Source organism: Hyperolius riggenbachi, chromosome 4, assembly GCF_040937935.1.
Source record: "Hyperolius riggenbachi isolate aHypRig1 chromosome 4, aHypRig1.pri, whole genome shotgun sequence".
Lineage (NCBI taxonomy): Eukaryota > Metazoa > Chordata > Amphibia > Anura > Hyperoliidae > Hyperolius > Hyperolius riggenbachi.
The window spans coordinates 195,901,230-195,923,980 of NC_090649.1; the positions used below are offsets into that span (position 1 = coordinate 195,901,230).

The 22,751-nt window shown below is 47.9% G+C and overlaps 1 protein-coding gene across 1 annotated transcript in view; it reads right to left on the minus strand.

Annotated features, from left to right (window-relative positions):
• Positions 1-800: 800 nt before the first annotated feature.
• CCDC50 (coiled-coil domain containing 50) overlaps positions 801-22,751 on the minus strand; it is a 162,544-nt gene continuing 140,593 nt past the window's right edge. Inside the window, exon 11 of the mRNA XM_068281188.1 lies at positions 801-1,042. The gene's annotated coding sequence lies outside the window, so the exon portion shown is untranslated. The remainder of the gene's footprint in view (positions 1,043-22,751) is intronic.

Here is a 22,751-nt window from a genome sequence, read left to right on the forward strand (position 1 = left end):
AGTGTGATGGTCTGGGGTTGGTTTGCTGCTTCAGGACCTGGAAGGCATGCTGTGATAGATGGAACCATGAATTCTACTGTCTGCCAAAAAATCCTGAAGGAGAATGTCCGGCCATCTGTTCGTCAACTCAAGCTGAAGCGATCTTGGGTGCTGCAGCAGGACAATGACCCAAAACACACCAGCAAATTCACCTCTGAATGGCTGAAGAAAAAGAAAATGAAGACTTTGGAGAGGCCTAGTCAAAGTCCTGACCTGAATCCTATTGAGATGTTGTGGCATGACCTTAAAAAGGCGGTTCATGCTAGAAAACCCCCAAATAAAGCTGAATTACAACAATTCTGCAAAGATGAGTGGGCCAAAATTCCTCCAGAGCGCTGTAAAAGACTCGTTGCAAGTTATCGCAAATGCTTGATTGCAGTTATTGCTGCTAAGGGTGGCCTAACCAGTTATTAGGTTCAGGGGGCAATTTCTTTTTCACACAGGGCCATGTAGGTTTTTTTCTCACTAAATAATAAAAAACATCATTTAAAACTGCATTTTGTGTTCAATTATGTTATCTTTGACTAATAGTTAACGGTTTTTGATGAGCAGAAACATTTAAGTGTGACAAACATGCAAAAGAATAAGAAATCAGGAAGGGGGCAAATAGTTTTTTACACCACTGTAAAATGTTATTGTTGCTACGCTATCTTACCTTGTCTATTTTAGTAAGTGGATACAGCCTTCATTCTTCAGAATCAGAATCAAGTTTATTTCGCCAAGTACAATGTGAGTTGTAGCAGGAATTGGTTTTAGCACAAACAGGGTCAGTGGTAGTACAATAGCAGCGTGTTTTAGCATATAATATATACATACAATACATACATAGAGGTATATACATACAGTAGGTACAGTGCAATACAAGGCACAGAAATATAGCATAGATAGAATGATGCGTGAAAGAAGAACCCAGGGGAAGGTCCACGAGGGTAATCCGCTGCCGTCTATGGCACTCAAAACGCTTTGCAGTGATGCTTTGAATCAGATGCCAACCAGTCTAACCCTAGGAAAAAGACAGAGAGAGGAGAGGAAAAAAAAAAAGAAAGAAAGGTAAAGAGACAAGTTGAAGAGGACAATAAAAAAAAAATAGTCCCCTTAGAAATGTGGCGTAACCTGGTCAGTCAGATAGTGTTCAGTTAGTGTCCCACAGGCTGGCTGCGTCGCTTGGTCTGCTGTGGACACTGGTGGGTGTCGTAAGTGGCTGGGGTGGATGCATGGCTGCAATCGCTGGAACTCTCCCTGTGAGGCTGGGGGCCACGTTGGACCTGCAGCTAGGGCCCTGTTCTGGATCCTTGGCTTGATGGGGTGCTGCTACAGTGTCAGTCCCCTGGAGCAGGCTGTGTGACCTGAGCAGCAGCAACAGTGGATCAGAGTGGACAAAATGGTGTCAGCAGGCTCGAGGCAGAGGGCTCAAGGATGGTAAGCTAGGGGAGTGATGGCCCAGGCATGTGCAGGCAGCCACATCTGCCCCTCTGCAGTGGTGGAACAGTCCCTGTGCCTTTCATTGTGATCGGCGTCCTTTGGTTCCCCTGGCATCGGCGGTGTAGTTGTTCACGTGGTGGCCTTGTGTCAGGAAGTGCTGTATCATTCCCCAGCCGGCACTGGGGCGAGGCGGCCCAGAGCAGGGACAAGGTCCTCCAGCACCCAAGGCTGAGACACCAAAGTGCGCCCCTCCATCCCTTCCACCCCAGCTGTCACACACTGATTGCTATTAGACTAAGAGGGCCACAGGGCCCACAACCTCCCCAACACCTTAATATCTAGTTATCTGGCTTGCAGTCACTGCTATGTATCCCCTTTTCTTATTTCTTTCTGCTTCATACACAATTAGGAATGACAGCTGAATGAATTGTGCACCCCCTCCTACACTGCGCCCTGAGGCTGGAGCCTCTCCAGCCTATGCCTCGGCCCGGCCCTGGGCGGCCCGTTCCCTGGCAGCAGCCAGCTGCTATAACCACTGGGTGGTGTCCTGTCCTCCTCAGAGCGGCCGCATCAGCGGCTGACCTCCCGCGGCGGTGGAGCGGCCCTGTGTTTGGTCCATGTGGCTAGCCACGTGGTAGATGGCTGCAGGTGGCGATGTGATGGCAGCGATCCGGGTGATCCAGGATCTGTAGCACAGCGTGCCCAGGCTCCCCAGGATGAGGAGAGCAGGGGGAGCTCCTCCGACCTCCTAGCACAGGTGAGCCACAAAGGGAAGGGGGGAAAGAGTTAGAAGAGCCGGAGCCCTGCGTGCCGAGGAGTCCTACTCAGGCGCCATCTTATTCCATCATTTGTTTTTTTGTCCCATTCAATTTCCTGTAGCCTTATGTTCCATTTTGCAATAATCTATGTTTATGATTTTAGATAAATTAGAAAACATATAGGACGCAAAAAATTGGAGAGACAACAGGATAGTACTCATTACATCTGCATATGCATTTTGCTTTTTGATACAGGTTTTCTTTTAACCACTTGCCGACCGCGCACTCATAACGCGCGTCGGCAAAGTGGCAGCTGCAGGACCAGCGACGCAGTTCTGCATCGCCGGCTGCAGGCTAATTAATCAGGAAACAGCCGCTCGCGCGAGCGGCTGTTTCCTGTCATTTCACGGCGGGGGGCTCCATGAATAGCCTGCGGGCCGCCGATCGCGACTCGCAGGCTAAATGTAAACACAAGCGGAAATAATCCGCTTTGTTTACATTTTTACAACGCTGCTACAGTAGCAGCGTTGTAGTAGATCAGCGATCCCCGGCCAATCAGCGTCCGGGGATCGCTGTCACATGACAGCGGGGAGCCTGTTAGAGGCTGCACAGGACAGATCCGTTCCTGTGCAGCCTCCGATCTCTCGGGCAGGGAGGGAGGAAAGGGGGAATATTGCGGTGGAGGGGGCTCCCCCGCCACCCACAGCATCAGGAGCGATCAGACCCCCCCAGCACATCATCCCCCTAGTGGGGAAAAAAGGGGGTCGATCTGGTTGCTCTGCCTGTCACTTGATCTGTGCTGGGGGCTGTAGAGCCCACCCAGCACAGATCTGAAAAAACAGCGCTGGTCCTTAAGGGGGGGTAAAGGCTGGGTCCTCAAGTGGTTAAAGTGAAATAAAATTGTCACACATGTAGATCAGAGCGGCGCCATTCTTTGTATCTTTAACAGCATGACCATGGCAGTGAGAGATTTTCTGTCTAAAATACCGTACATGATTATGAAGCAGTATGGAAGGCTATTTGTGTGTGGCCACGGCAACCACCACTTTAAAGTGGACCTGAACTCTTGCACAGAGCAGAAGGAAAACATAGAGAAATGCACCCTGTATGTATTTATTTAGAGAGTTAAGCCTGAATTCCCCCTCATCTGTGGCTAATCACCGCATATGTTTATGTACGCCGCTGGTGAGCTGGGAGCAGGGTGAGCCGAATGACCGCTCACCCTTCTGCCACTCACATCCCTTGCGGCGTAAAATACTATTCCCCCTCTAAGTCATTGCAACTCGGAGTGTGATGTGATGTGTTGGAACCCTGAATTACCCTTACACCCCCCCCCCCCCCACACACACACACAGTATGACATTACTGCTATGGGGCAGCTAGTTTCAGTGCCTGCCACTGAGTGCTGTGCGCCCGAACCACCTGCTTCGTAATAACCACTGAAATTTGATCCCTCAGCTGTGTCATCTCAGGAATCCCCTCTGTCACGGAGAAGCAGCTACTTTGTAAGCACAGGATGTTAACAATATGCCTGCTTCCATAAAAGCAGGAAGTAGAAACACTGGAGATTTATTGCAGGATTTTTATCAGCTGTAACAAGGAAATGATTTTCTTTAAGGGTAGGCAGAATCACATATGCATTTTCCACTATGTGCTATGGAAAACGGATATGCGATTCTGCCTAGTGTGTTCCTACCCTAAAGGTTATTATGCAGTTGCGTATCTTTTAGAGCAGAGAGAAAGTTCTGAGTTCAGGTCCACTTTAACTGCGCTGCTGTGAATCGTGGTGTTATTATATAAAGCCTAGAAAATATTACAGCCGGAGAACAAGCATGACAAGCCAGTGACAAGCTTTTCCAGGAGAAGGTCAGCAATGGCTGCTCCCTCAGTTCTGTCATACGAGGTGTACTTTATCCTTTATCTAACCTTTACATTCCTAAAAGTCAGGAAACACATAAAACAGAGATAGCGATATATTAAAGGGAAAATCAACTGAAAGGAAACATCAGAAAAATGGCAAACATAGCATTATAACAACATTTCTGTATTCTATAAATACAGGGGCTGGTTCTGGGGAAAGGCTTTGGCAGACCAGCCAGTACACAGATTAGTCTAGACAAAATGCTGACTCCGCCATACTTAATATACATTTCAAGGGGAATTTAATATGCACACGGTTTGAGTAATAAATGAAAGGCAGCAGTAGAAATATAAATGTGAAATAATGCATTGTGAATGATGCCTAGTAACATTAACAAACCTTGAGTCCTGCTTTCTGTGTATAATAATAATGCTGGCATAAAGATTAGATTGATGGTGGTCACTTGATATTACTTTCCTGACACTATCGCATCCTGAAATTAGGGCTCATTCACATCTAGGCGTTTAGCGGGCGATTCACGCTGATCGCTGAAGCGCTTGTGCTTTTTAAAGCGATGGCGCAATATTAAGTATATAGCAGTGATCTCACTGCCGGAATTGTCGCCGATTGCGAAGGCTTTGCGATTAGTGGCAATCGCAAACGCGTTACATGCAGCATTGTTCGGCGATTTGGAAGCGATCTCAATTAGCATGCTATAGAAGCTGAAATCAATTTGATTGATTGCACTGGATGGAAGGTATTGATTGATTGGCGGTGGGTCAGGAGCACATCGCTATTGGCATTTGATTTCAGGACGACCAACTCAGCAGCATAGCTTGCTCTCAAATTTCCACCAGCACTTTCTCTCGTGCCTTCTCTTTTCCGCTAGGCGCTCCTAACTGTTTATTCTCTTCTCGGGCGCCTGTGTCATGTGACAAACACTAGAGGCTCAACACTAGAGACCTCTAGCAGTCACATAAGGTACATGCCATGGTGGTGTCTCCAGTGTTTGGCCTCTAGCATAGTCACATAGACACACATGTCCACCCGGAAGAGACAGAGAGAAGCACCTGGCAGCAGAGACAAGACACGCCAGCAGACAGGTGAGTGTAAGATCCATTGCCTCCACTCTGCCTTTCGGGGGGATGGGGGGGGGGGAGGGGGACATCGATGGGAAGACCCAGCAGGCAGTGCGCACAGATTTTTGATATATTTCATGCTGAAACCCATTGAAAGTCTGTGTACAGTGTGTGGAAGGATTGACTCGGATAGATCCCAGTCTGATAAGATAATGATCTGAGAGGGGACTGTTTGTTGGACACCTTTACTGGTGCATGGCCAGCTTAAGAGTACTTTGTCAGGAGTCCCTTTCCCAGCCACTTCTGAGCCACCGTCTCAATCAGTGTTAGGGCTTGTTTCCACTAGGGGATAATACTGCCAATTCCTCCTGTGGCTTGCCGTCCAAATCTTACTGCTGTGCGACTGTGGGTACCATGCTGCAGTTTCCCGCAGCACGCTCCCAAATCCCTGTAGCCATGCATGACACGGCTAACAACTTCGCCCTGCGGCTTTGCTGCAAGCACGGGTTGCATCCAAACCGGAAACGGCTGCGCCACCTAGTGGAAATAAGCCCAATGGTGCTGAGCCAAAAAGTGGCATTCCTGTCCATAAAGTCTTTGTTCTGCTCTGTGCAGTAGGATGCTCTCGCCAACATCACATTTTAAAGCAGGATTTTTAGCTCCAGAAACTCCACAACAGAGTAACATCTGGGCATCGCTCACTATGCTGTCTATTGTTGAATTCAGAACTGTCTCCCTGGAGTTTTATAACAGGAGGAACATGCAAAATTTAGATACATGAGTAATTAAACAGATTAGCCGGCAATCTGGTATAGTACACACATTATTTTAAAAGAATTGTTCATTTGAAAAGTGATTGGAATCCAGTCAGCAGCACCTCCTCCTTCTGCCCATCATCATGTAAATCACTGCTATAAATATGCCCTATGATTTTCTGACAGCATTTTATATTTGTGCCTGTTCCTGGGGCTGAAGTGATTGGCTTTTCCAGTGGCACTAATGCTTGTAATTGTCCCGAGTAGGTGGCTAATTTGTTTGAAGTGATAGAAAGCTGTGCCGTTATCTTTTAATGATATCCCTGGTGCAATGCAGTGCTGTGGCGAAAGATAACATGTAGTTCATTCCACATGTGGTATTGCTGTGTTATGTTCCGTGTAGCGCTTCCTGAGGTATTGTATGTAGCTAACAAGCTGCACTGAGCTTTCAGAAAAGGATAGTATCTCTTATTACTGGCTAATGGTAAAAAATATCAGCTTTCAAGCACTGTGCCCAAGTGCTTGCATTGCATATTACTACTGTATAGTGTGTCTGTCAACTCCTAAATCACTGCATTATTGGATGACATTTTAAACAGAGGAGACTCTGATAATAACACAGGGTTGCCAACCTAATGGTAGTTTTCACTGACAACCGCTGAACAATTCTGGCCAAATGGGGCACACACACATAACCTCCATATATCTATAACTTTCAATAGGGGAGGGGGAACGATAGAATATTGTTTCTCTTTTTTTTTTTTTTTACTTCATTTGAACAGCCTCCGTGTCCAGGTATTTCTGTGTGATCCCATTCCATACAGCCTCCCAAAACAATCAACACAGAGCAATCTAGGAGTGAGAGAGACAGATGGGGAAGAGAAGGGTAGGCAAAGACATAGGGCCTGATTCACTATTTGGTACTAACCTAGTTAGCACGCCTTAAGGCTTTGGGCATGCTAACTAGGGTGCTAAGTAGTTAGCACACACCAAGCTAAATAAGATCGCACGCAAAGCACCACACGCAAAACGTTGCGCGTGCTAAGGCCAGTGCGCGTGAAATGTCGCACCAGGTGCGACAAAAACGGCGCACTCTATGCTCCTATAAGGTCGCATTGGATGGGCCCTAAACGTTGCATGGGTGCGAAACGGCCTTTGCGGGCGCAAAACTTTGCATGCGAGCGCTAAATAGCGCGCACTAAGTTTCTTTAGGCCTGATAAGGTGCTTTTCACAAGTGTGCTAACAGTTAGCACCGCTTTGTGAATCAAGCCCATAGAGAGTTAAGTGTGAGGGAGAAATGACTGTGGAAAAGTAAAAAAGAGGCAGCTAGGGGTAAGATAGATGGTTAGGTGGGAGAATACAGACTTAGCAGCAGCTTAAGGCAGAGCAGGATCATCCACAAGGCAATCAAGGCAGGTGCCTGGGGCCTAGCGGGTGCCAAGGGCCCTGACTGCCAGTTTCTCCAACCTGTCTCCCATCTCAACTTACTAAAAGGATGATTGTAACGATTGTGGAATTCTCTCCGTGATCAGCGCACAAGAGGTGCGCTGAAACTGCGGAAATCCTCCACAAGCGTGTAATTTGCGGGAACCCAGCAAAAGGTGCAATGCACCTGTAGAGGGAAATTCCTGTCGACAGATGGAGCTGTGGAGTGCAGAGGAACAGCTCCTCTGCCCTGCCACACACGCCAGACAGGAATTGCACGAAGGGAAGAAACGCAGGGTAAGATAGCCCTGAAAGAGAGAGATCAAAGCGACAGAGGGTATGTGTGTCCACCAAACTAGTCGCCACCCAGCGATGATGAACACACAACCATGAAGACAAAGTGAGAAGGCAATCGCCAGAGATGGCGATTGCTAACAGCGACACAAGACCGAATAAGCACAGATGAGGAGTGCATGTATGTCAGCCAATCTAGCCGCCAACCTGCGACAGTGGACACACAACAGAAGAAACCAAGTAAGAACGCAATCGCAAGAGAAGTGATTGCGGAAGAGAATGAGCACAGGGACAGATTGTATGTGTGTGCACCAAACTAGTCGCCAACCCGCGACGGTGCATACACAACAGCAGATATGAAGTAGGAACGCAATCGCGAGAGAAGCGATTGCCAGAGGTGACACAAGGCTACAACAAGGCAGAGCACGAGAGTAGCAAAGGCACAGCAAATCATACAATAAAGAGATAAGGAAAATAACAAACGCTAGCTAAACGCGAACACCGCACTCATTCACAACAGTGCACGCATTTATGCGCGGTCTCCGCGTGTTAAGCACAACAGAGACAAGCATGCCTAACTAACCACGGACAGACAAACATAAAACAGAGGACGCGAGCGCTTGCTTAACGGTTACCTCACCGAGCCTCCAGCAAGCGTTCGTAGCAGACAAGACAGATACACGAAAACAGGAATAAGCGAGAGATAGGATCCACAGCACTAGCGCAAGAGGCTAGTGTGATCCAGGAAGACAGAGCAGAAGGATCCACAGCACTAGCGCAAGAAGCTAGTGCGATCCATGTATAGCAAGAGAGATGAAGATCAGACGGATCCACAGCACTAGCTCAAGGCGAGTGCGATCCTGGCAAGACAGAACAGATAAGATAGCTGGTAGCAACCGCTGCTCCAGCTATACTCCAAGAACAAAGATCAGAACGACTTTCTGTCGACCACCGCTGGGACAGGACAATCGCAACAGACAAACAAAACAGATATGCAATCCTAACTGCACTGGGGAAACTGCCTAGTGCAGTTCCAGGAATTACTCTAGGCTAATCTTCAAACAAAGAGTAGAGTTGGGCCGAACCTCCGATTTTCGGTTCGCGAACCGGGTTCGCGAACTTTCGCGAAAGGTTCGGTTCGCGTTAAAGTTCGCGAACCGCAATAGACTTCAATGGGGATGCGAAGTTTGAAAAAAAAAATTAATTATGCTGGCCACAAAAGTGATGGAAAAGATGTTTCAAGGGGTCTAACACCTGGAGGGGGGGATGGCGGAGTGGGATACATGCCAAAAGTCCCCGGGAAAAATCTGGATTTGACGCAAAGCAGCGTTTTAAGGGCAGAAATCACATTGAATGTTAAATGACAGGCCTAAAGTGCTTTCAAACATCTTGCATGTGTATACATCAATCAGGTAGTGTAATTAAGGTACTGCTTCACACTGACGCACCAAACTCATCGTGTAACGCACCGCAAACAGCTGTTTGTGTAGTGACGGCCGTGCTGGACTGGTGCGCACCATGGCGAGAGTGCAGGTTTTGGTGGCTTTACAGCCCATATGGTCAGTCACCTGGCTGATGTAGCTGAATGACAGAACAGTGACTGTCCAGCTGATCAAATTTAGTCTGACCACAATGAGGCAACGACCTTATTATCGTGGGTGTGCCCCCCGAGACACTCATCTAGGCGCCGGTCATTGCTCCATTGTGATACGCAAGCCCCTTCACCACGGCAAGGTAATGATCACGAAGGGGAATGGGCGCATGTTTATGCCTTTTCTTTTGTTGTTGCAGCTGCCCGCAGTGCAGCCAGAAAAATTAGGCAGTCATGTACACGCACCCGAAAAATTATTACAGCGGCCGCTGCTAGCAGCGGCCTAAAAAATTCAGCAATCCGCCTGGAGTCCCGGACCCTGTTGGTGGTGGCGGAGAAGGTAGTGAAGCGGCCTGCAGGCAGACATGCTGTGTGGAGGGACTGGGAGCGACTTAGTCTTCTTGGGGCAGGCCAGGCAGCCAGTCACACGGCGTGCAGGCAGAGATGCTGTATGTGGGGGGACTGACTTAGTCTTGGGGCGGGCAGCAGCCCTCCGGGATCCATGCCTCATTCATTTTTATAAAGGTGAGGTACTTAACACTTTTGTGACTTAGGCGACTTCTCTTCTCTGTGACAATGCCTCCAGCTGCGCTGAAGGTCCTTTCTGAGAGGACGCTTGCGGCAGGGCAGGAGAGAAGTTGGATGGCAAATTGGGACAGCTCTGGCCACAGGTCAAGCCTGCGCACCCAGTAGTTCAAGGGTTCCTCATCGCTGTTCACAGCAGTGTCTACATCCACACTTAAGGCCAGGTAGTCGGCTACCTGCCGTTCCAGGCGTTGGTGGAGGGTGGATCCGGAAGGGCTACGGCGAGGCGTTGGACTAAAGAACGTCCGCATGTCCGACATCACCATGAGATCGCTGGAGCGTCCTGTCTTTGACTGCGTGGACACGGGAGGAGGATTAGTGGCAGTGGTACCTTGCTGGCGTTGTGCCGTCACATCACCCTTAAAGGCATTGTAAAGCATAGTTGACAGCTGGTTCTGCATGTGCTGCATCCTTTCCACCTTCCGGTGAGTTGGTAACAGGTCCGCCACTTTGTGCCTGTACCGAGGGTCTAGTAGTGTGGCCACCCAGTACAGCTCATTCCCCTTGAGGTTTTTTATACGGGGGTCCCTCAACAGGCAGGACAGCATAAAAGACGACATCTGCACAAAGTCGGATCCAGTACCCTCCATCTCCTCTTGCTCTTCCTCAGTGACGTCAGGTAAGTCAACCTCCTCCCCCCAGCCGCGAACAATACCACGGGAAGGTTGCGCAGCACAAGCCCCCTGCGACGCCTGCTGCGGTTGTTCTCCTGCCGCTGTCCCCTCCTCCTCCTCCTCCTCCCCCAAAGAAACACCTTGCTCATCATCCTCTGAGTCTGACTCATCTTCTGCACATGACCTCTCTTCTTCCTCCTCCTCCCCCCTCTGTGCTGCCGCAGGTGTTGAGGAAACAGCTGGGTCTGATGAAAATTGGTCCCATGCCTGTTCCTGCCGTAACGGTTCCTGGTCACGCTCATTCGCAGCTTCATCCGCCACTCTACGCACAGCACGCTCCAAGAAGTACGCGTAGGGAATTAAGTCGCTGATGGTGCCCTCACTGCGGCTCACCAGGTTGGTCACCTCCTCAAACGGCCGCATGAGCCTGCATGCATTTTTCATCATTGTCCAGTTGTCGGGCCAGAACATCCCCATCTTCCCAGACTGTTTCGTTCTACTCCAGTTGTAGAGGTACTGGGTGACGGCTTTCTTCTGTTCTAGCAGGCGGGAGAACATGAGGAGGGTCGAGTTCCAGCGAGTGGGGCTATCGCAAATGAGGCGTCTCACCGGCATGTTGTTTTTACGCTGAATTTCTGCAAATCGTGCCATGGCTGTGTAAGAGCGCCTCAAATGCCCACAGAACTTCCTGGCCTGCTTCAGGACATCCGCTAAGCCAGGGTACTTTGCCACAAATCTTTGAACCACCAGATTCATGACATGTGCCATGCAGGGTATGTGTGTCAGCTTCCCCATATGCAAAGCGGCAAGCAGATTGCTGCCGTTGTCGCACACCACGTTGCCTATCTCCAGGTGGTGCGGGGTCAGCCACTCATCCACCTGTTTCTTAAGAGCAGCCAGGAGAGCTGCTCCAGTGTGACTCTCCGCTTTGAGACAAGCCATGTCTAAGATGGCGTGACACCGTCGTACCTGGCATGCAGCATAGGCCCTGCGGAGCTGGGGCTGTGTAGCTGGAGAGGAGAACTGCCACTCAGCCAAGGAGGAGGAGGAGGACAGCGAAGAGCATGTAGCAGGAGGAGAGGAGGTGGCAGGAGGCCTGCCTGCAAGCCGTGGAGGTGTCACAATTTGGTCCGCCGCTTTCTGCTTGCCATCGTTCACCACCAGGTTCACCCAATGGGCTGTGTAGGTAATGTAGCGGCCCTGCCCGTGCTTGGCAGACCAGGCATCCGTGGTCAGGTGTACCCTTGACCCAACGCTCTTCGCAAGAGATGACACCACTTGCCTCTCAACTTCACGGTGCAGTTGGGGTATGGCCTTTCTGGAAAAATAAGTGCGGCCTGGCATCTTCCACTGCGGTGTTCCGATGGCCACAAATTTACGGAAGGCCTCAGAGTCCACCAGCCGGTATGGTAACAGCTGGCGAGCTAACAGTTCCGCCACGCCAGCTGTCAGACGCCGGGCAAGGGGGTGACTGGCCAAAAGTGGCTTCTTCCGCTCAAACATTTCCTTCACGGACACCTGACTGCTGCTGTGGGCAGAGGAGCAGGAACCGCTCAAGGGCAGAGGCGGAGTGGAGGAGGGTGCCTGTGAAGGTGCAAGGGAGAGAGCGGCATAAGCAGATGATGCACCTGAAGGAGGAAGAGGAGAAGGAGGGTGACTTTGCTTTTGTGTGCTGCTGCTGCTTTTGCTCAGGTGGCCATCCCATTGCTGTTTGTGCCTTTTCTGCAGGTGCCTTCGTAAGGCACTTGTCCCTACGTGAGTGTTGGCCTTTCCACGGCTCAATTTTTGTTGGCAGAGCGAACAGATGGCTTTGGTCCGATCTGAGGCACACACATTAAAAAATTTCCACACCGCTGAGCCACCCTGGGATGTGGGCACTATGGGGACCTCAGCAGCTGATGCTGAAGGGCAAGTTGGCTGGCTGTACATAGGTGGCGAATCTGGCGATACATGGTGCCGGACTCTGCCACCAGCTGTTTCTGACGAAGAGCTGCCCCAGCTTCTTTCAGCAACTTCTATCCTCCTACTACTCTCTGACTCCCCCTCTGAACTGTCCCCCTCTTCATCTCCTCTATTGGGAACATACAGAGGATCCCTATCATCGTCATCATCGTAATCATCCTGCCCAGCTTCGCTTGCCTCAGAAAAATCCAAATGTGTAGGTCCTTCATCCTCCTTACACGTTACATCCATAGTGTTGTCGCGTAACGCAGACATATGAGCTGGTGAAAATTCATCTGGCTGTAACAATGGCTGTGCATCAGTGATTTCACCACCACTAAATAATTCTTGCGAAGTGTCAAATGCAGCGGAAGTGGTGCTAGTAGTAGCGCTGGTGGCTGAGCAAGATGAGGTGTTCTGTGTCGCTAAATACTCAACCACGTCCTGACAATCTTGGGAGGTGATGGGACGTGCCTTCTTCCGAGCACTGTACTGTGGGCCAGGTCCACACGAAATTACATTTACACGACCTCGCGCAGACCTGCCGGGTGGCCTTCCTCTGCCTCTGCCACTACCTCTTCCTCTTCCTCTACCTGTTTTGTCCATATCGGGTATGCACGGAGTGGTATATCACACTGCGTGCACTTACGTAGGTAGGTGGGTTCACTTAACTGCACAGGTATGCGCACTGATGCGGTGGGTTCACTGAACAGTACAGGTATACAGTGGCGGGTTCACTGAACACAACAGGTATGCAGTGGCGTGTTCACTAAACAGGTATACAGTGGCAGGTCCACTGAACAGAACAGGTATACAGTGGCAGGTCCACTGAACAGAACAGGTATACAGTGGCGGGTCCACTGAACAGAACAGGTATACAGTGGCGGGTTCACAGAACAGGTATGCAGTGGCAGGTTCACTGAACACAACAGGTATGCAGTGGCGTGTTCACTAAACAGGTATACAGTGGCAGGTCCACTGAACAGAACAGGTATACAGTGGCGGGTTCACAGAACAGGTATACAGTGGCGGGTCCACTGAACAGAACAGGTATACAGTGGCGGGTTCACAGAACAGGTATGCAGTGGCAGGTTCACTGAACACAACAGGTATGCAGTGGCGTGTTCACTAAACAGGTATACAGTGGCAGGTCCACTGAACAGAACAGGTATACAGTGGCAGGTCCACTGAACAGAACAGGTATACAGTGGCGGGTCCACTGAACAGAACAGGTATACAGTGGCGGGTTCACAGAACAGGTATGCAGTGGCAGGTTCACTGAACACAACAGGTATGCAGTGGCGTGTTCACTAAACAGGTATACAGTGGCAGGTCCACTGAACAGAACAGGTATACAGTGGCGGGTTCACAGAACAGGTATACAGTGGCGGGTCCACTGAACAGAACAGGTATACAGTGGCGGGTTCACAGAACAGGTATGCAGTGGCAGGTTCACTGAACACAACAGGTATGCAGTGGCGTGTTCACTAAACAGGTATACAGTGGCAGGTCCACTGAACAGAACAGGTATACAGTGGCGGGTTCACAGAACAGGTATACAGTGGCGGGTCCACTGAACAGAACAGGTATACAGTGGCGGGTTCACAGAACAGGTATGCAGTGGCAGGTTCACTGAACACAACAGGTATGCAGTGGCGTGTTCACTAAACAGGTATACAGTGGCAGGTCCACTGAACAGAACAGGTATACAGTGGCGGGTTCACAGAACAGGTATACAGTGGCGGGTCCACTGAACAGAACAGGTATACAGTGGCAGGTCCACTGAACAGAACAGGTATACAGTGGCGGGTCCACTGAACAGAACAGGTATACAGTGGCGGGTTCACAGAACAGGTATGCAGTGGCAGGTTCACTGAACACAACAGGTATGCAGTGGCGTGTTCACTAAACAGGTATACAGTGGCAGGTCCACTGAACAGAACAGGTATACAGTGGCGGGTTCACAGAACAGGTATACAGTGGCGGGTCCACTGAACAGAACAGGTATACAGTGGCGGGTTCACAGAACAGGTATGCAGTGGCAGGTTCACTGAACACAACAGGTATGCAGTGGCGTGTTCACTAAACAGGTATACAGTGGCAGGTCCACTGAACAGAACAGGTATACAGTGGCAGGTCCACTGAACAGAACAGGTATACAGTGGCGGGTCCACTGAACAGAACAGGTATACAGTGGCGGGTTCACAGAACAGGTATGCAGTGGCAGGTTCACTGAACACAACAGGTATGCAGTGGCGTGTTCACTAAACAGGTATACAGTGGCAGGTCCACTGAACAGAACAGGTATACAGTGGCGGGTTCACAGAACAGGTATACAGTGGCGGGTCCACTGAACAGAACAGGTATACAGTGGCGGGTTCACAGAACAGGTATGCAGTGGCAGGTTCACTGAACACAACAGGTATGCAGTGGCGTGTTCACTAAACAGGTATACAGTGGCAGGTCCACTGAACAGAACAGGTATACAGTGGCGGGTTCACAGAACAGGTATACAGTGGCGGGTCCACTGAACAGAACAGGTATACAGTGGCGGGTTCACAGAACAGGTATACAGTGGCGGGTCCACTGAACAGAACAGGTATACAGTGGCGGGTTCACAGAACAGGTATACAGTGGCAGGATCACTGAACAGGTATGCAGTGGCAGGATCACAGTACAGGTATGCAGTGGGCTGAGGGCTCACTGAACAGAACAGGTATGCTGTGGCAGGATCACTGAACAGCTATGCAGTGGCAGGATCACAGTACAGGTATGCAGTGGGCTGAGGGCTCACTGAACAGAACAGGTATGCTGTGGCAGGATCACTGAACAGGTATGCAGTGGCAGGATCACAGTACAGGTATGCAGTGGGCTGAGGGCTCACTGAACAGAACAGGTATGCTGTGGCAGGATCACTGAACAGGTATGCAGTGGCAGGATCACAGTACAGGTATGCAGTGGGCTGGGGGCTCACTGAACAGAACAGGTATGCTGTGGCAGGATCACTGAACAGCTATGCAGTGGCAGGATCACAGTACAGGTATGCAGTGGGCTGAGGGCTCACTGAACAGAACAGGTATGCTGTGGCAGGATCACTGAACAGCTATGCAGTGGCAGGATCACAGTACAGGTATGCAGTGGGCTGAGGGCTCACTGAACAGAACAGGTATGCTGTGGCAGGATCACTGAACAGGTATGCAGTGGCAGGATCACAGTACAGGTATGCAGTGGGCTGAGGGCTCACTGAACAGAACAGGTATGCTGTGGCAGGATCACTGAACAGGTATGCAGTGGCAGGATCACAGTACAGGTATGCAGTGGGCTGGGGGCTCACTGAACAGAACAGGTATGCTGTGGCAGGATCACTGAACAGCTATGCAGTGGCAGGATCACAGTACAGGTATGCAGTGGGCTGAGGGCTCACTGAACAGAACAGGTATGCTGTGGCAGGATCACTGAACAGCTATGCAGTGGCAGGATCACAGTACAGGTATGCAGTGGGCTGAGGGCTCACTGAACAGAACAGGTATGCTGTGGCAGGATCACTGAACAGGTATGCAGTGGCAGTATCACAGTACAGGTATGCAGTGGGCTGAGGGCTCACTGAACAGAACAGGTATGCTGTGGCAGGATCACTGAACAGGTATGCAGTGGCAGGATCACAGTACAGGTATGCAGTGGGCTGAGGGCTCACTGAACAGAACAGGTATGCTGTGGCAGGATCACTGAACAGCTATGCAGTGGCAGGATCACAGTACAGGTATGCAGTGGGCTGAGGGCTCACTGAACAGAACAGGTATGCTGTGGCAGGATCACTGAACAGGTATGCAGTGGCAGGATCACAGTACAGGTATGCAGTGGGCTGAGGGCTCACTGAACAGAACAGGTATGCTGTGGCAGGATCACTGAACAGCTATGCAGTGGCAGGATCACAGTACAGGTATGCAGTGGGCTGAGGGCTCACTGAACAGAACAGGTATGCTGTGGCAGGATCACTGAACAGGTATGCAGTGGCAGGATCACAGTACAGGTATGCAGTGGGCTGAGGGCTCACTGAACAGAACAGGTATGCTGTGGCAGGATCACTGAACAGGTATGCAGTGGCAGGATCACAGTACAGGTATGCAGTGGGCTGAGAGCTCACTGAACAGAACAGGTATGCTGTGGCAGGATCACTGAACAGGTATGCAGTGGCAGGATCACAGTACAGGTATGCAGTGGGCTGAGGGCTCACAGAACAGAACAGGTATGCTGTGGCAGGATCACTGAACAGCTATGCAGTGGCAGGATCACAGTACAGGTATGCAGTGGGCGAAGGGCTCACTGAACAGAACAGGTATGCTGTGGCAGGATCACTGAACAGCTATGCAGTGGCAGGATCACAGTACAGGTATGCAGTGGGCTGAGGGCTCACTGAACAGAACAGGTATGCTGTGGCAGGATCACTGAACAGGTATGCAGTGGCAGGATCACAGTACAGGTATGCAGTGGGCTGGGGGCTCACTGAACAGAACAGGTATGCTGTGGCAGGATCACTGAACAGCTATGCAGTGGCAGGATCACAGTACAGGTATGCAGTGGGCTGAGAGCTCACTGAACAGAACAGGTATGCTGTGGCAGGATCACTGAACAGGTATGCAGTGGCAGGATCACAGTACAGGTATGCAGTGGGCTGAGGGCTCACTGAACAGAACAGGTATGCTGTGGCAGGATCACTGAACAGCTATGCAGTGGCAGGATCACAGTACAGGTATGCAGTGGGCTGAGGGCTCACTGAACAGAACAGGTATGCTGTGGCAGGATCACTGAACAGCTATGCAGTGGCAGGATCACAGTACAGGTATGCAGTGGGCTGAGGGCTCACTGAACAGAACAGGTATGCAGCCAGGAAGAAGTTAAGCCTAACTAATCTTTCCCTGAGAGACAGTCTGCAGCAGCTCGCCCTACTCTGACTAATGCAGGCACACGAGTGGCCGTAATGGCCGCCGCTGCCTGCCTTATATAAGGGGGGGTGGGGCTCCAGGGGCTAGTGTAGCCTAATTGGCTACACTGGGCCTGCTGACTGTGATGTAGAGGGTCAAAGTTGACCCTCAGGTGCATTATGGGGCGAACCGAACTTCTTCCGCAAAAGGTTCGCGTGCGGTACCCGCACGCGAACCACCTAAGTTCGCGCGAACCCCGTTCGCCGGCGAACCGTTCGGCCCAACTCTAACAAAGAGCAAGGCTGACACTCCAGGCGAGTGTTACACAGGAACTAACTCTTATGACCAGCAAAGGACTCTGGGAAACATAGCTCTTTATACTTCCAGTCATCAAAGGAGGCAGGTAGGAGATTTGCATAACGAGTGTATGCAAATTCCCCAGCAGCAGAACAGACCAGAAACTTGTAATGGAAAAACAGGTCTCTCTTGCAGAGACCTGCAGCCCTGCAGCCCACAGACTAGGGGAATGGTCAAACAGCTGTCTGCCAGTGCCTCCAGCTGGGCGGACCATTACAATGATAAAGGGCAGCCAAAGATACTATCTTGCCTAGGGTCCCATTTCATCTTAATCATCTCTGGCTGAAGGTAAAAGAGATAGGTGCTCAGAGTAGTCTTGTTATGCACACTGCAGGTGGGTTGGGTGCAGACTGGACTCTTGAAACAGACAGTAATGGAAGTCTGCCCTTCAGGAAGTGACCGATAATGAGTTTTTGTTTCTTCACGGGTACTTCAAAGCAAATGTATTTGCCATTTCCTAGTCTAGTAGCTTTAGCAACAGATACGATATGTCTACCTTGTGTTGGGCTTCAAAAACACCTTTGGATGATTTTTAAATTTGTTGTTTATTTATTTTGGCCGAGTTTTGCTGACAATGGTGATAAAGCAAGTACCCCCTAGTTTCCTTCAACTCTCCCCACCACCCGCTACCAAATACCAGATACCAGGTAATCCCGGTGGCTGGTTGTGGATACAGGCATAGAATCATTTCCCATTCTGACTGCATGCCATCAATTTTAAAGACTATTATCTTCTGTCTGTAGGTAACTTTTGTCTAGTGTCTGTAGTTACCTTTACAGGATCCTAATTTGCGCCAAAAAAAAATCGAACAATGTGAAGACAAAAGGTTCTGCTAGTAAGGACCTCAGCAGCTTAAATGAATTGATCTTGTAAGAATGTCAGTGTAAAATATGCAGAAGTATTTGCTAGATAAAACGGAGGCTCACTAGTCACCTCTGATCAACTTCATTTAATGTAACCGGTCAAATGAGCAGACATTGCAGGTTACAGGGCAAGTGATTGAATGAGATGTAATCATACATTTTAATGAATTCTTCAGCGAACTGGCAATTAATTATTAACAAGAATGAACTAATGTATCATTGCTCTCATCTATAGACGGTGAACACAATGTTATTGCACACAATGCCACCATGTGGCAATAATGAGGGATTCACCTAGCCTAGTAAATGTACAGTACTGTGATTACAGCATTTCATCCCTCTGTCATGCTTGAATTACATTTAAAGAAGAACCCTGATCTAATGGTAAAACAGGGATTTATCCTAAAGAAAGATTTATAGAAGCCACTGTCCATAGCAGTCATTGATACCTTTTTGACCTTAAATAAACCTGAACTGCAAATGAAAAGTCAAAATAAACATACAAACATCATACTTACCTCCCGTGTAGCCTACTAATCAATCCCTTTCTCCTCTCTTGCGTCTTGTTTGTCCACTGTAATTAATGGAATTCTCCTTTATTCATTTTGAAAATAGCCATTACCCCATAACAGCTGCCTGGTCAGCACACTGTTAAACTGTAATATTGTCCATGTGAGCCATAGGGAAACATGGACATTACCTTGCTCATCAGTTGTTCTTTCTGTTATAACTGACAGCAACCGATATATAACGGACAGCAACTAATATATTTTAGTTCTGACAAAATCTTTTGTTGTAAGAAGAAAACGGTGAGCTTTTGAGAGGAACTCATGGTGAGGTAAGTATGTAGTTTTCATTTGCAGGGACATCGTATTAATTTTACACAATTCAGGTTCCCTTTAAAATATCTGTTACCAGATATGTGTCTGAAGCTTTATCATTGTAACAGGGGGGTGAGATTACAAAAATGAAGTTATGCTCTAGCTAGCTACTTCAGGCAACAGAGTTTCAATTTCTTTTTCAGTTGTTATTGCCAACCAAAACTGGATGCTGCACATATATTTTACAATACAATGACCTTGATTTTAAAGCAACGGTGCTGTGGCCAGTTAGAAACAGGCAGCTCGATAAAGGTGCAGTGATCCATAATAATGGCCAGATATATATTGTTTAATATACCTATTATAGTTCACATGAGATTTCCAATGTTTTGGAACCATGCAGTGTTCGTTTGTAAAAGAATGAACTGAATGCCACTCTCCCAAATCATTGGAATTTTCATGTTAATTATCAGAAGAATAAAGAACTTTCTGGGACTTAATGCATTTTTGTGCGGCACTTAAAGGCCCATACACACGGTAGATTAAAGTTGATAGCAATCACTGCCACCCTTCTGCCCCCAGCTCTCCCCTTTCTTTCCTGGTGCCCTAGGCCTTTGGCCCTTGTTGCCTTGCCTGAATTTCGGCCATGGCTGGAGTTCGTACCTGGGACCAAGCGCTGTAAGATGGGAGTGCCCCCCATACAATCATTTTTTATAAAAAAAAAAATAAGAATGGGAAAATGGCATATCTTGGTTGAATCATGTATCATCAACTTTAGTCTATCTATCTATCTATCTATCTATCTATCTATCTATTTATCTATCTATCTATCTATCTATCTATCTACCGTATATATCTATCTACCGTATATATATTTGAATACAAGTCAACTCCAATATTCAACCTTCTTAAGCTGGAATTTTTTTATTGACTCAAGTGTAAGTCCAGCCAGCAGAGTAATGGCTGCACTTGGGGCTCAGGAGGGGTTAATGACTGCACTGCATACAGTATTGCAGCCGTTAACCCCCTCCTGTCCCTTAAGCACAGCCAATACCTCCTCCAGGCCTCCAAGTGCTGCAATTATTCACTCCTTTTTATGCAGCCCAATATTTCCCCATGTCCCTTTCTTTAATTGTTGTGGCCAGGACTTTCAGACCAGTGTTTTCTTGGCATTTCCTTTTCTTAAAGGAAATGCCAAGTGGTCACTTATCATTGGGTAAATTGCTGCAAATGGGAATATCACTATTAGTACACACATAACTCAGTGTGCTCAGTGCTGCATGTGACTCGTGTATAAGTCGATCCTTATACTTTTATGAAGTGAATCAGACCTAAATTTCTAGACTTATACTCGAGTATATACAGCATCTATCTACCTATGCATTACTAAGTCCATAGGCCTGCTACGGAAAAGTAATCATGCATAATTGCATGAATCTACGTGTAAGTAGTCAAAGTTTGTCTGACTGGTTTGACAACTTCTGTAGCATTAACAGGAAAAATATGTTTACAGACTGAACACCGATTCTGAGCAATTTTCAGAATGTGGTCACAAGAGAACTTGTGGTAAGGGAGGTGCTAATAATTTTGCTTCCCAAAACAGAAACTAAAGTTATGCTGGCAATTTCTTTTCACATTCAGGTGATCTTGAATTTCAAACCAAAAGAGTGAATGAAATGTGCAAACTGAAGCAGGAAGCCATTATAAAAGCTAACTTAATAAAATACTACAAGGTTAAAAGACTACATTCAAAGTGCTGTAATCCATAGGAAAGATATTTCATTTCTCTGCAGTAAGTTGAGGAAAAGTAAGGTTTCAAGGACAACTGAAGCAGGAGGAGTATAAAGGCTGCCATATATATTAGAGCAATACCAATTACTTGGCTCTGCTGCTGATCCTCTGCCTCTAAAGCTACATACTCACTGCAGAGATTCAGGAAGAAGGATCCAGTGTCATACTCCAATGACGAATGCTGCCCAGTCCATTTTCCTGAGGGTGACGTCTCGCGATGCTATATGAAATGACTCAACGGCGTGAGCAGGAAGTCAAATGATCGCGTTACTTTGTGCGAAGTGGTCAGGGATCTTAAAGATCCGCTGTGATAGCCGTTATTGTCGCGTGATGCTAAACAACGTTCATATGATCGCGTGCCTGTACCCACATCGCAAGATACATTAGCCATAGATAGGGATTTGTTGCAGCACTTGTTTGTGATTACAATTCACTGGCTGCAAAGAGGTCTGCGGCAGGAGCATATACAGAATTAATAGAGCACCCTGCAAAAATGATAGTCCCTAAACCCCATGCAGATCACATGAATGGGAGCCGGTGAATGGCAGCAGAAAATGTTCTGCTGTGAAGCAAGAAAAAATTACACCTGCTCCTGCACATGGTTTTTGTGAGCAAACCGTGAGGATTTTGTGGGGATTTTGTGTTAATTGGCTCACTTAATTCAGACACTACTGCAGCCAAATAGATCCGCAGGGCTGCCAGGCAACTGGTATTGTTTACAAGGAAATAAATATGGCAGCCTCCATATTCTTCTCACTTCAGTTGTCTTTTAACTACTTACTGTTGGAATTTGTATATTGCACATGTAGCACTCCCCGTTGGGGCTGCTGAACATTATTGCCCGACTCCAGTGCCTGGACTCAGATATACCTCCAGCTTGTTGTGTAAGTATATATATATATATATATATATATATATATATATATATTCATATTATTATATTTATTACAATATATATATATATATATATATATATATATATATATATATATATATATATACTGTACATACAGTATATATTATTATAACCTTATTATGGTTGCAGTCAATCCACAGTCATTGTCAAACTCCAGCTAACAGTTTCAGTAAGTTCCCTTTCACACATAACAAAATTTGTGTGTGGTTTCTGTTTTTGCGAATTCACACTTGCCGATCATATATTGCAAGTCAATGGTATCGTATTTGACTTTGTAGTGTGAATTTTTGCATACAAATTTTCTGCAGAAAAAAACGCCTAATTTTATTGGGCCAGAAATGCGAATCACATACAATGCAAGTCAATGGAAATGCAAATTTTCAAATTCCAAATGTAAACATTTGCATGTGAATGTAAAGTTAATCACATAGAATTCATGTAAATCAACTTTATTAGTATGCATGGAAAAATCTAAAAAAAAAACAGGAACAGGTAAAAGGGGAATCAGATTTGAAGCACTGACTAGGCCCAATGGCGCGCGTCATTGGAGCGCCAGGAGTGCTCTGCACATGCATACTATGCCTTACATAGCTGAGAGGAAGGGAACTATTTACATGGTGCTACCTGCAGTCCTGATCCTAAAGTGATGCATGCAGGTATTGCTTTTTGGATATGTGTAAAATCTTAAAGGACATCTGAATTGAGAGGGATATTAA